Genomic DNA, 13417 nt, shown 5'->3' on the forward strand with positions numbered 1-13417 from the left:
GTTTGGATGGTAAATATGCATTATCTGTTTGGAGTGTAGCTGTTGTAGCAGCAAAAGTCATCCTCTGTGCTGAGCACTGTATATTTAAATAGATAAAGTACAGAAGCAAAGGACTATTTTCACCTATTTTGCTGATGGTAAACTGAGGCTCAGAACCAGACCCATATTCCAACCTATTTCCAAGATGGGATCAGTTTACCACTATTGGTCTGAGTCCAGGAATCATGTTCTGCTAATGGATTAGTACTGCAAACGAAGGCATGAAATGAAGCACACTTCTGTATTGCATTTACGGTCTGTTTAATGGAAGCTTGATGCTATGGTGGGTCATGGGAAGTGCTGTAAGCTGTAGACCAAAAAGAGTTGGAATCAGTATTGCTAAAGGGAAGCAGAACATTGCACTTGATCTGCCAGAGGAAGGGGGTTTGCCTAGAACAAATGTGTCTATGTATAAGGGGGTACATTTTGGTTATTTTCAAAGTGTATGTGAGATGGATCTCTACTCACTGGACTGCACAGGAGTAGTGTAACATATGGAAATGTTGCCTTCAGATTCATACAATAGCTGAAGTCAGTGTTCTTATTATTTCTTATAAAACATTCATAGCGTGTGTAGGTGAATGGGAGGAAAAAAGAGTTCAGGAACCGTGGAGACCTTGCATTAGAAATAAATTGCTGCCTGGGGGAGTTATGCTTTATGGTCAAATTTTAAAGCCATTGATAATAAGAGATGTAAGGAAAATGGATTTTACATTGCTGCACAATACATAATGATCTGTGTCTGTAACCTCTCCTAGATTCCTGTGGCATGTGCAGGATTTAAGCATTTGTCACAGTGCTTTGGGAGTCCTGCTATTTGTTCAGAGGAAATCTCAATAGTTTCCATCAGAAAAGAATATGGTTCATGAGCTGATCTCCTTCCTTCTGCTTTCTTTTTAATAGTCATCCTGGGAATATGCTCCGGTTACCAGGGATTGTGCTGCTTGCTTTGGTGGAGAGCGGCAAGATGAGGTTTAATGTAGCGTGAAAGACACTGAGCATGAGAGAAAAGGGATGGAGGAGAGGAAAAAGTTTATGCTTCCTACTTGTCAGCATCATTTTGTCCCCGCAGCATCTTTTTTTGCCCTCTTTTCTTCTGCACTGGGATGCAAAGTGTGTGAGACAAGCATGTTGCTTAGCAACACGAGGTGAGCAACCTGTGCAGGGAAGGAACAGCCGGGCAAGGGGAGGGAGCAGGGATACTTACAGCCCTGATTTCAGTGCTCCTTTTAGAAATGAGAGGGAGAATCTTTTGCCAAAGCAATTTTCTTCTGCATTTCTTTTCCCAAACGAATGCCTTTCTCACCGCACAGGATGCACCCAGCTGAGGTATTAGTGGGGTAAAGGACCACGGTCATCTGGAAATCCTACAAATCATAGATCCCCAGAGTGAATACAATGCAAAAAGGCATCGGGGAAAATTCTGATTGCAGGAATGCAAAAGGTTGAGTTGCTTGGGCTGAGCTCTTCGAAGCCTGGAATGAACTGGTGTAATGAGAGAAGGAGCTCCCTCCCATCCGAAGGTGGGGTGATGTACTTTGGAACAGGCCCTTTTAATGGCTGCAATTACCAGAGGAGACGGAGCTTGTTAACAAAGTCTGGTCTCAAGATCTGGCTGTGTTAAGAACCAAGTAGAAGGATGGTGTCACTCTGCCAGAGTCTCCCTTGCAAATGTTAGAAGAGCCAGAGAAGGTATCTGATCAGACTAACTTTATTGCCAGGTATCTTCAACAGTGCTGTTGAAATTCATGCCCATTTCTAAATGCATCTGCTGAAATACAGGTGCTTTGCCTCAACACACAGGCATGGGAGATGGAAGAAGAGGCTGCGAATAGTATCCGTATGCAAACAGTGCTGGCGGAGCTTGTGATGGAGCACTGAGCACATCAACAGTTAGCTCTGGCTGTGCATATAGTGAATGTAAAGCAAGATGACCTCATGCTAGATCAAAATACTTACCCAGCCCACGGCATTGGCCCTGTTACTTTATTGCCTGCTAGAAAATGTCAGAATAAATACTTGTCTTTTTCTAGTGAGCCTAGAAAATGCAACAAGCTTGAGTAATATGAGATGTCAGGGGTTCATGCTCCTGAGATGAGGTGCTCCAGCCTTGGCTCCCCAAAGTCCTCACTGAACTCCACTGTTCAGGTGGGAATCTGGGAGGGAATGGTTCCTAAAGTAGAATCTCATGGTGGCTTTGTAAATCAAATCTGAAATGAACTGACACCAAAACACTACATCAAATATAGGGCAAAGCTGTGACTTGCTAGTGTCAGTCGTTCTATACAGGGATCACTGCCATGTAAGCAGCCAGATGAATTTTTCTTCCACAGGATTCCTAAGATTTAGATCCACAAAAGTAGGTAGTTTCCTAGTTCTCCTTGACTCCAGTAGAGCTTGGGCATCTACATAATTCTGGTGACCTGAGCCAAAGAACCTTCTGCTAGGAGCTCTGCAAAGGACACGTGGAAACCTTAGCTTGTTATTGGTCCCTGGGGGAATTTTGTGTCTTCTGTTAATGTAAATGCTCAGTAGGTATTCTTACAAGTCCTTCTAAACCATATATTGGTTCTGTGCATTGCATGGCTGCCAGTGCTGGACTCTGCCATTCAGGAAGAGTTGAGAGCACCTTTTGTCGAATAGAATCATACAATCAACCACGTTGGAAAAGACCTTTAAGATTGATAAGTCCAACCGTTTCCCAGCATTGCTAAGGCCACCACTAACCCATCTCCCTGAGGACCTCATCTACACGGTGTGTGAACACTTGCAGGGCCTGCATGTCCCAAAAGCTCGTGCTGCTGTATGATACTAGGTGTAATGGAGCACAAATACTGAATTTGTTTGTTTGTTTGACAGGAGTAGTCCTGCAATTATGGAGATGGGCTGCATGTTATTTTAGTCTTCATGTGTGCAAAGCTCTGTGGTAGCTTTTGTGAGAAGCTTAGAATGGCTTCTAAACAGTGAGGCTAGTGCCTATGGGTGGATGATCCCAAAATGAGGTAAAATCCACACCAAAGTATTTCAAAGGATTTTGTACAAAGCTCCACATCCCAAGAAGACAACTGCTGGAATCGCTTGTGTTGTACTTTGTTGGGAGGGAGGAAGGGAGGGGGGTAGAATTCTGACATTGTAAATAATGTCTAAAAACTACAGGGAATAGAAGGTTAGGATGATGTTGTTCTAAATGCTAAATCTAGACTTTATTGAGGCAGCCCCTACTTCTGCTTTGGTGCTGGAAGATTGGACAGGAAAATGGGAATAAAAGAAACTCTTTCCACTTTTAAGACTTCCCTTTTAAGACAGGGGGAGAGCTGTGGCAGAGCACCAAGTAGCATGCCGACCAGATGTCAGCACCAAGGCAGCTTTCCCTTCCCTCTCCATTTCCCCTACAGATTGATTTGTGAAACCCAGCTGGCACCAGGAAGTTCTCACCGATGGGGACCATTTGACTTGGGAATTGCTACAGTGAAAATAATAAGACAGTGGTGTTTAGTTCTCAATTGGCATTTCTGTACAACCTAAGCAGTTAAAAGGAGACTCTAGTGTCTGTATGTTTGGTGTGAGGAACAGCAGAGGTGCGAGGCTGGAGAGGGGCCTGTCATTACCAGCCATTTGGCTTGCTGAGCTGAGGTCATGGTAGAGCATTGAAAAGCTGTGAGGAGTGGAGGAAAGCTATTTGTACCTGACTGCCATTTCTAGGGAACTTTACCTGAATAGTCTGCTTCATCACTAGTGAGATGTTTTTCCTTTAAATCCTGTTATCTCAATGTAAGATCATAAAGCAGCACATGCAGAAGGGCACTGAGTCATTAGCTCTGGGCTATCAAAAAGCTGTGACATGATATCAAATTCCATTAGTGTCTAATGTTGCAAATCTTTGTTGTTGAGGTATTTTTGCTGGATTTACATATAAGCAATTTAGATTTCCGTTCAACCAGTGTATTCTCAGGAATAATTTCAGTCTATCAGCTTAATCCTCAGTATGCTCTGCTTAAAAGGATAGGTTTTGTAGTTGAAGCTGATGTTATTAAAAGATTTGGTTGAGTGATGTCATTTTCTGTTTTATCTAAACTGCTTCTTTCATTTTAAACAATTAAGCATCACAAATTCATCTCAGAGGGCATAACTGCATTGATAACATCCAATGCGTTGTATTTCTGTCCAGCTTTCAGAATTTGCCTACAGTGAAGTCTCTGAACAGAGAGTGTTTCACTGGTGCTATTTTGTTTGGGTCCTTTTTCCTTTCTTTTGACCTTGGTGTGTCCTTCAGTCTTGCCAGCGATGATGCTGCATTGCTTGGAGGCCAGTCTCAGCAGAGAACCCCGTACATGTGTGATGCCAGCTCTGTGCCAGCAGGCTCATGAGGTGAAGAAAACTCACTGCCTCTTGCTCTGCAAGACTCTCTGGAAAATGTTCAGTTCTGTTGCTGGGGTTTGGGTTTTGCTGAAGTTTTTTTGGAGAGGAAAGAGGAAGTCAGTGGCAAAACGGGAACAGTGAGAGGAAAGATTGGTAAGGAAGGACTTGAAACGACTCTCCAGTGTATTTATGGTTTGCTTGGCAGAAGAGGGTATAAACCACAAATGCTTGTGATTAAAAATAAATAAATAGAGAGACGAAAACAGATGCAGTGTTGTTGTTTGAGATTAAGCTGACTGATCAAATAATGAGAGAGCTACGGAGTGTGATCTGCTCTGCTCCTAAACCTATCTTGGATTAATTAAATCTGTCCTTTATTTAAATACCTGTCACGTTGTCATTTTAAGGTTTCTACCTAAAACAAAAAGGGTTGTCAGGAAAAACAGAATGATTTGGCTTAAAATCAAAGGCATGAACATGAGCCGTAAGTCAGTAGATTTTATAAATTCCATATGGAGGCTGCCTGTGGCCCGTGATCAGGTGGAATTTCTCTTCCCTCAGAGATCACTTTGATGGGCAGCATCCTCCTTGTCCTTAAGCTTTCTAGGAAAGCTTTAGGAAGTTTCAGTTCAGTTCAGGTGGAGGGAGTGTGTATTAGTGCTTGGCTCCATGGTCTCTGTTCTGCTGAGCTTCTACTGAATTTGATATTCTCCTTTCAACATCAGGCAAATTCTGATAACGTGAAAACCTTAATTTGTGATGAATTGTGTGAAGTTACCTACTCATGAGCAAGACCAGAGATGACAGTGAGAAAGAGTTCACGTGTCTGGATTCTGCAGAGCTGGCAAGAGCATCAAACCGAACAGAAAACAAGTTCTTTTCTAACATGCACTTTTGCTGCCCTGGATACTAGCAGAAGCAAACACAAGTGTTTCGTTGGTGTGATTCCAGGGCTACTGCAAAAAGAAGGAATATGGAGGGCACAGTGTGCATATTTACAGGGAAACGCAGGGCACATGTGGTTTAAAGTCATTGCTTGGACATGCTGCTCGCATGCGGAGCAGTGCTGTGATGCACATAGACAGTTCAGTGGGTCTGGGGTGACATGTGCAGCTGAAACAGAAACCCATCTGCTGGGGAGAGGACAAGAAGGTTTCTTTCAGACTGAGGCCCTGGGACCTGAACTGTGATGCCGGATGATGCTTTGTAAGGTTATCTTCCACAAAATTCATCCTGCAGTCTAGTGTCCCCTGACCACAATGGTAATGTGCTTCCTAATTCGAGACATTGTTCGAAATGTATCATTTAAATGGACCATGTTCTGGCAGGGTAGTGCCTCAGCCTGTGTAGCTGGGCAGCTAGACCTACCCACTTGCTCCAAAACAGCTTGGTCAGGACTGTGTAATTAGGTACACCAGCCCAATGTCAAAAACCTTTAAATAAATGGTGAGATGTAAGGCAAAACCTGTCCTGGTATACACTTGAGAACCCATTAGTGTTCACAACAGGAGTGGGTAACACTGGAGCCACTCATTCAGTGTTGTGGCATCTCCATCCCTGGAGATCTTAAAACCTGGATAAGACCCCAGCAATGGTGTAGATTTGAAGTCAGAATGCCTTGAGAAGGTTGGGCAATCTGTCCATCAGTGGCCCTGTCCAGCCTGATGTTTCTGTGTTGCTATGACAGATTTCCGAGTATGCAGCATGGTGCCATTCTCCACAGTGGATCTCGGAAAAGGGGGTTGGAACTAGATGTTCTTAAGGTCCTTTCCAATCCTAACCATTCTATGATCCTGTGATTCTGTACTCTGGATTACGTGTCCATTCACTTTAGTCCTCTACTGGTGCACTGCAACAGTTTCTCTATAGGGTAACACCATGACCTTGTGTTCTGAAAGTACCAAGCTGATGTTTTAAAAAAAGTAGGGAAATATTGTTGAAATAAATGGATGTTAATGAATGTGGGATTCAGAAAATGCCTGAAGAGTCCTGTAGCTGCAGTGGCTTCCTTTATGTACCCTTGCAGGACACTGTAAACTGAGTATTTTACATTAAAAAATAGCTACTTGATATGATATGAGTGTAGATTTGAATTAGGTGTTAGGCAGAAGTTCTTACCTGTGAGGGTGGTGAGGCTCTGAAGAAAGGTGAGATTCCAAGTGCTCGTGATCATGCTTTAATGAGAAGAGAGAGGTGCTTTAAAGGTAAGGAAAATACTCATGTAAGCAAAACTGATTGCCATTGCTTAGCTTCAGCGATGACCTCATTTGATATTTGCTCTCAGATACACATAGAAAACACCTATTCATATAGACAGAAATCTTTCTTATGTATCTAGATTTAAAAGTTAGTCCTTAAGCACCTCGGTAGTTTTGACCTCCCTCAGAAAACTGTTTTTATGTTTCATATTTGTATTGCACATTGCTCAGCTTTATAAATACAAAATGCAATGCAACAGAGCAAAGCACTGTCATCTAGCTGAATAACTGCAGCTGCACTGGGAGAAAGGACTACGTAATTTAGATGAAAAGCATGTGACAGCTTTTGACAGAGAGGAAGATAAAGCCAAGATAATCAATGACTGGCTGCTCATTGATGTATTAGAGCTACTACAGCATCTGCGTTGAACACTGGGCAAGCTTCTCTTGTAGGAGTGGGTAAAGCAGTGTCAGTGGTTTGTGTGAACCAGTTGCTACTACAGAAGTTCCAGTGAGTAGATGCATAGAAAGAAATGGGTAGTGTTGTCTATAGCAGGACTCCCACTCTGCTCCCTACATGGATGGTTACTTTCATCTTGTGTGTCTGAGAAAGCTTGGAGCAAAATGTTCGTATGGCAAATACCCTCATATCTTTCAAATGCTGAAGTCCAGATGTTCTGCTGGAACTGGTTACAATACCTTGCTCAGAAGGTATCTTAACTCCTGCCTATTTCCTTTGATCCAAGGCAGAAGGACTGGGGGGGACGTTTACAGGACTGACTGGGATTGAAAATATCCGATGGTCCAAGCACAATTCTCTGTTCCTGTCAAAACATGGGATGAATGCAAGTGCAAATAGTAACCATGTGTAGCAGGCTGGGAGAAATTAGAAGGAAATGAAAATTCTTCACCCTTTCGACTTTATTTTAAACTCCAGGACAAAACTGCTGGAGGCATATACTCTAAGAAACCTTTTATAGTGTTGGGTTTTCAACTCCAGCTGCTTCCCAAGACCTCAAATGTGTCCCAGCTGCAAAGCTCATATGGCATGGCTATTAACTTGATTGGGAGTCAAAACAAGATGACTCCAAGATAGATTAATGAAGTAAATGATGATGTTGCAGAGGCTAGTTTAACATGTATAGTGAGAAATGGGTTCACTCACAATCTGGAGAGGACTGTGATCTGAAAAGGTCTGTGATTCCCTAAAATTGCTACCCCTCAACCCCCAGAATTCATTCTGAACTTTAATCCTATTTGGAACCGCAATACATATGGAAATAATAAGATCCAGGCATCCTTCACTTTTCATTAGGAAGGGTAAGCGTGGAAAGGAGTATCTAGGTCCTTTGTCTGAGGAAAGGAATTTTCCATCCATGTCCTTCAGGCAGTGACGTGGTGACTATTGCTTAGTGTGAACTGGGAAGGGAGTCACATATCGTGACCCTCAGGGCAGTCAGTGCCTGGGAAGTACTGGCCTTGGGTGGCAATTTTGCAGTGGTGAGAGGGGACTGGTGCAACTCTTGCACTGTAAATTTGCTTATGGGCAAATAGGACACATATATAACTTTCACAGAAAGCCAAGAATGTACTGTTAGTGTAATTAAAGCCTTAATGATGCAGTTTAAGATTCATTAGTAGTCTAGATGGAATTGACCTTGATGATTTCTTCTTTTTCACTCTAGGATTCATTTGTGGTTTTATATGTTTGCTGGCATGCTTTTATGTTTCCCTTCTTTTATCCCTTGCGTGTTTCCTTCCTTCCCTCCTTCCTTCCTTTCATTCCCTCCTCTCTCCTTCCCTGTCTGTCTCCCTCCCTCACCTACAGCTTCACATTACATGGGGATTTGCTATATAGGATGCCTTTCACATACTTTAAATAGCATTTCTGCGTTCTCTGTTTCCCCTAATCCCAGCTTTGTCCATCCCTAGGTCTGCATTTCTTTAACTCACCACTGATTTGTTTATAGCTTTGGGGGGTCTCTTGTACCCCAAATATTTCCATCCCATGTCTATATTCCTGGATGCCCCATCCTGTGTCTCCAGTACTCAAGGTCTCTGCTGTAGTACCAGCCCTGTGTTTCTCTGCATTATATCATTGCCCATTTCACACAGAATTACTGCTTGTTACTGCTGCACTATCAAACGATGGTTATAGCATACAGAGATAACAGAAGTAAAACGGATTATCCATAGATAACTGGCCATTTAGGGAAATTGCTGCCATGGCTAAACCAAGTAAAACAGGTCTGGGGCAGGTCAGGAGAAGTTCAGACAGAGCAGCCCTGCCAGGCTGCAGCTCTGAGGTCTGCAGACCCTCTACAAAGCTTACAGCCTAGTACCAGCACAGCTAACTACCCCAAAACCTGCTCCCCTTCCTGCTGGTGAAGATGACCACCATTTGGAGGTTGCACTAGATGGTCTCCAGAGGCCCCTTCCAACCCTGATGTTTCTGTGATTTACATGGGCAAAACTGCCACTTCATTTTCACAAGTTCCTTTTGAATCAGGTCTAGAAGAGGCTTTCTGTGCATATGGTGTTTTCATGCACACATTCCTCATATCCCTCACCTGCAGGTTGCATTTGTGCATGTGGTTTAGGGTTTGTTAGCACTTGAGCAAGGAGCATCAGTCAGTATAGTTTTCCTAACAAGAAACTCCTAACTCCTGAAGATGTCTGACTTGAAATGATCAGAAACGTCTTAGTCAAGCCCTGTAAAAAAGCCCCGAGATGACAGGCACTGCACAGTGGTGCCTTGCAGCACTATGTGCCACTTTTCAGGTAGGAAAAGTCTTAATCAGATGAGTCCTTGGCAACAGTGCTTTTTCAGGATGCAATTCAGCAGAGCTCTGCCACCAGGCTGAGTGCTATCACATACATGTGACAGCATATCACCGTTAGTGATCAAAATTGGAACATGCACGGCCCAGAGAGCTCAAGCATATCTTGGCTACTGCCTGTGTATTGGAGCAAGCACCATCCTGTCCTATGGCCAGAGGAGAAGGGACTTCAAGGATATGGTCAACCAATACTACTTCTGGTGTGAAGTGGGGCCAAACAGAGACAAAACTGTTTCTTTCAAAATTTAGAGGTAAAAATGGATCAAGAAAAAAAAATCAAAACCATCTTTTTTTATTTAGACATAATCCAACCTAAAGAAACCCATAACCCAGTATTGCTTGCTTATGGTCTCTAGGTACAAGATTGTTTGTATGAATGAGTAACATTTCCACAGTGTTATTGCTAGACAGGAGAATCCTTGAACAGCTTTCCCTCCTACTCCATTGCTTTCTTGTTTTTCAAGTGGCTTCTGAAGAGATGATGCTCCCCTGTGTTTGTATTTTACTGTCATCACCTGCCCACACAATGGAGCTTTTTCATTTAGCAGAGAAAAAGCTCTTTCCCTGAACTTTGGATGAAGGTCCTATTGAATTGCTGCTCCTTGTGGTATCCTCAGCTCTGTATAGCACAGGTGAATGTTGCCAGTTTTCAGCTTTGTCAAGGGAAAGATTGATTCAAACTTCTGCACTAAGCCTTATCTCTTTCTTTACACTCTGTAATTGCATTTTTCCTTTAGCCTCTTTTCTTTAAGCACTGCTAGGGTATTTTTGTAACCCCAGGGAGAGACAACGCTCTGTTAGATAGTGCTCGAAATTAAGAATGCTTTTTAATTAACAATTTCATAATGCACCTCATTTCTAAGCGGAGAGGAGAGGGAAATCCCAGCACTCCATCACTAGCAGACCGTTCTTGTCCCCAGCACACATTCGCAGTCCAATAGAGATCAAACCACTCTTTCAGTCAGCCTGGTCGAGCTCCCTGTGTGCGTACCGAGCACTCTCCGAACACCGCTGAGTGCAGTGGGCTGGCGGGGAAGAGCCAAGGGCTTTGGCAGAGCTCAAGACTGGAGCGTTGTGAGACTCTGCTTGGTCACTGCCTTGGAGGCAGCCGTGGTGGGAGCCCCCCCTGGGTCCCACTGGCTGGGGCTGGGCTTCCCTGGCTGGGAATTTCTGTGCCGATTAGGGCTACAAAAATGGACCGTGCTTTGTTGAAGGTGGGTTTTAATTTCCTGAAAAGCTGTGAATTTAATTTCCTGAAAAGCTGTGAAACACAGAGCTGGGCTGGGTCAGCCTGGAGAAGAGAAGGCTCCTGAAGGGGAGACCTTAGAGCAGCTCCAGTGCCTAAAGGGGCTGCAGGAAACCTGGAGAGGGGCTTGGGACAAGGGCCTGTAGGGACAGGCCAAGGGGAATGGCTTGAACCTGCCAGAGGGGAGACTGAGCTGAGCTCTTAGGCAGAAGCTCTTCCCTGTGAGGGTGCTGAGGCGCTGGCACAGGGTGCCCAGAGAAGCTGTGGCTGCCCCATCCCTGGCAGTGCTCAAGGCCAGGTTGGACACAGGGACTTGGAGCAATCTGCTCCAGTGGAAGGTGTCCCTGCCCATGGCAGGGGTTGGAGCTGGATGAGGTTCCTTCCAACCCAAACCATTCCAGGTATCTGTGATCTGAGAGGTTGTGCTGTGCATAGCAGAGGTTGCTGCAAAGCATTAGCAGGTTCTTAACAACAAAGGCCTTCACAACTTGATCCTGTTGAAGGAAAAGGGGCTTCACGTTAGCACCTACAGTCACCTCAGAGCACGATCTATTCTCCACACACACAAGTGGCAAAGAGAAGCTTTGTCCCAAGGGATCTTGCACTAGTGGGTTTAGCAATCAGGTTTCTTTGTACCTGAAGTAACTGCAATTACTTCATGTGGAGCAAAATCCTGTTTTACTCTGGTTCTTCAAAAGAAAAGAAAATACGGGGATTTTAATCATGAATACATCTAAACACCAAAGTATGTCACCTACAATAATGTATTCACAATACTGTCATTCTAATTAATTTCTAAAGCGTTAGGAAATATCTGCATGAGAAAATCTTTGTAGTTTTAACTTCCTTAAAAATAAAATCACCCATTCATGATGTAATAACGAGTAAGAAGTACAAAGTGATCTAATGCCCATTCTTCTGTATCAAACTGGCTTTCATTTTTAATCATAAATGCTGCCAGTCTGAGCTTTTGAATAGTTACGGTTTACATCGAGCTGCCTAGGGGATGTACTCAGCCTTGGGAGAAGGAAAACAAATCACTTCGTTGTTCTCTTTTCAAAGGCCAGACCAAGGCTTTTGCACCTGTAGTAGGAAAGGTGTGAGATCTTCATCACATGAACGCAGCAGCACTTCACCCTATGTCTTTGGCATCTCAATTTTGCATCCTTCTGAGGCTATTGACAACTATTATGGGGCACTCATTCACCGAAGAAGCGAAGGGGGCTTTTCAGCCTCCTTGGCAGACCTCTGACCTGCAGACATATAAAGAATTCAAACAAGAGGGACAGCAGCATTTGATGCAAGAGCTAGAAATGCAATTACTTTGTCAGTATTCGCATTGTAAACTTTCCGAGGTACATGGACCAGCAGTATAGTTAAACACTGCTATTCAGTTCAGGATACTGAGGGAGTAGAGCCAGGGTTTACTTGGAAGTTGATCTTCGTCATCAAATTGTTATCAGTAACTGGGTTTTAGAACTAAGAGATAGGTATGGAGATGGAGATAGAGATATGAAAGAAAACCCTTTTATTCTCTTTTTTTTCCCCTCCAGCACTGTATATGAAAAACTGCATACTTTGAAGTCCTGAAGAAGTCCCTGGTGTGTTCAGCTCTTCAGATGAACATTCGTCTTTAGGAAATAGGAACATGTGTCTGTACCATTAGCTACACAAGTAGTAAATTCTTATTACTCTTGAAGAGGCATGAGCTCATTCCATCATCATAACTTCAGGAGGTGCCCACAGGTTAGAAATCACCACAGTGGATTTACAGCTATTGCTGACAACACTGACCTGCTGATGACAACACACTAGAGAATACGTGTCCACAGAATAAATGTGCCTGCTCATGATGTTTGATGGCTGAGTTTCTTACCCATAACCCCCCCAGACCATTCCACCCTGGTTTTCTTGTAAGCACTTACTGAAGACATTGAGGCAAAAAGGAGGGTGTGAAGGAAAGATGTGTCCAAAGTTTAGGTTAATTATTTCTAGCTCTAAATGCAAACTCTCATGTTAACATTGCTCTTCTATAAAGGGCAGATGGTATTTTAATACAGATTCTTCTTTCTTTGACTTTTAATGTGCCATTAACATCCTGCCAGAGGCGATACTTATGCACATCAGGAATATCTACTACTACCTCCTATTTGGCAGGCAGAACTAGTCCTTTTGGGAAGTTCATGGTTTCTAGTTTTACTGTGCTCAGGACCAAATCACTTACAGGAGTGAGCTTGGTGCCTCTAAGTTGCGGGTAAATAAGAAACCTTTACCTTACAATTTTTAACCTGTTCAAGTTCTGAACTGCACACAGAGAATATTTCCATGAAAATCTCCCTTCCAGACCTGCTCCACACTTTATCTTTAGGTGGCTGCTGATCAAAATCAAACCTTTTTTTTTTCAGTGCCATATTCTTTTTAAAGGCTGTTGAGTACTTTGCGTCAGTGGTTTGTGTCCTTTGGAAATTGTCCATCCAGTTATGGTGATAGAGTTACTGGTGTAGAGATGGTAAGAGACAAGTGGAAGCCTCAGACAGTAAAATGACAAATATGTACTGTATTAAATTATAACCTTTCTGAGTTGAGCCATTTTCTCCCCATGTAGGCGTTCTGCATTTCAGTCTTATACCTCTAGAGGTTCCAAATGTTAGGAAATATACCTGATGTTTGGAGATATATGATGCAATATCTGCCTTTCTTTGGTGCCTGTCCTCTCAAGAATTTCTGGTATGTAT

This window comes from Neopsephotus bourkii, unplaced genomic scaffold (genome assembly GCF_033783945.1).
Source record: "Neopsephotus bourkii isolate Nb327-2 ecotype Australia unplaced genomic scaffold, CSIRO-AGI_Nbou_v1 NB_923, whole genome shotgun sequence".
NCBI lineage: Eukaryota > Metazoa > Chordata > Aves > Psittaciformes > Psittacidae > Neopsephotus > Neopsephotus bourkii.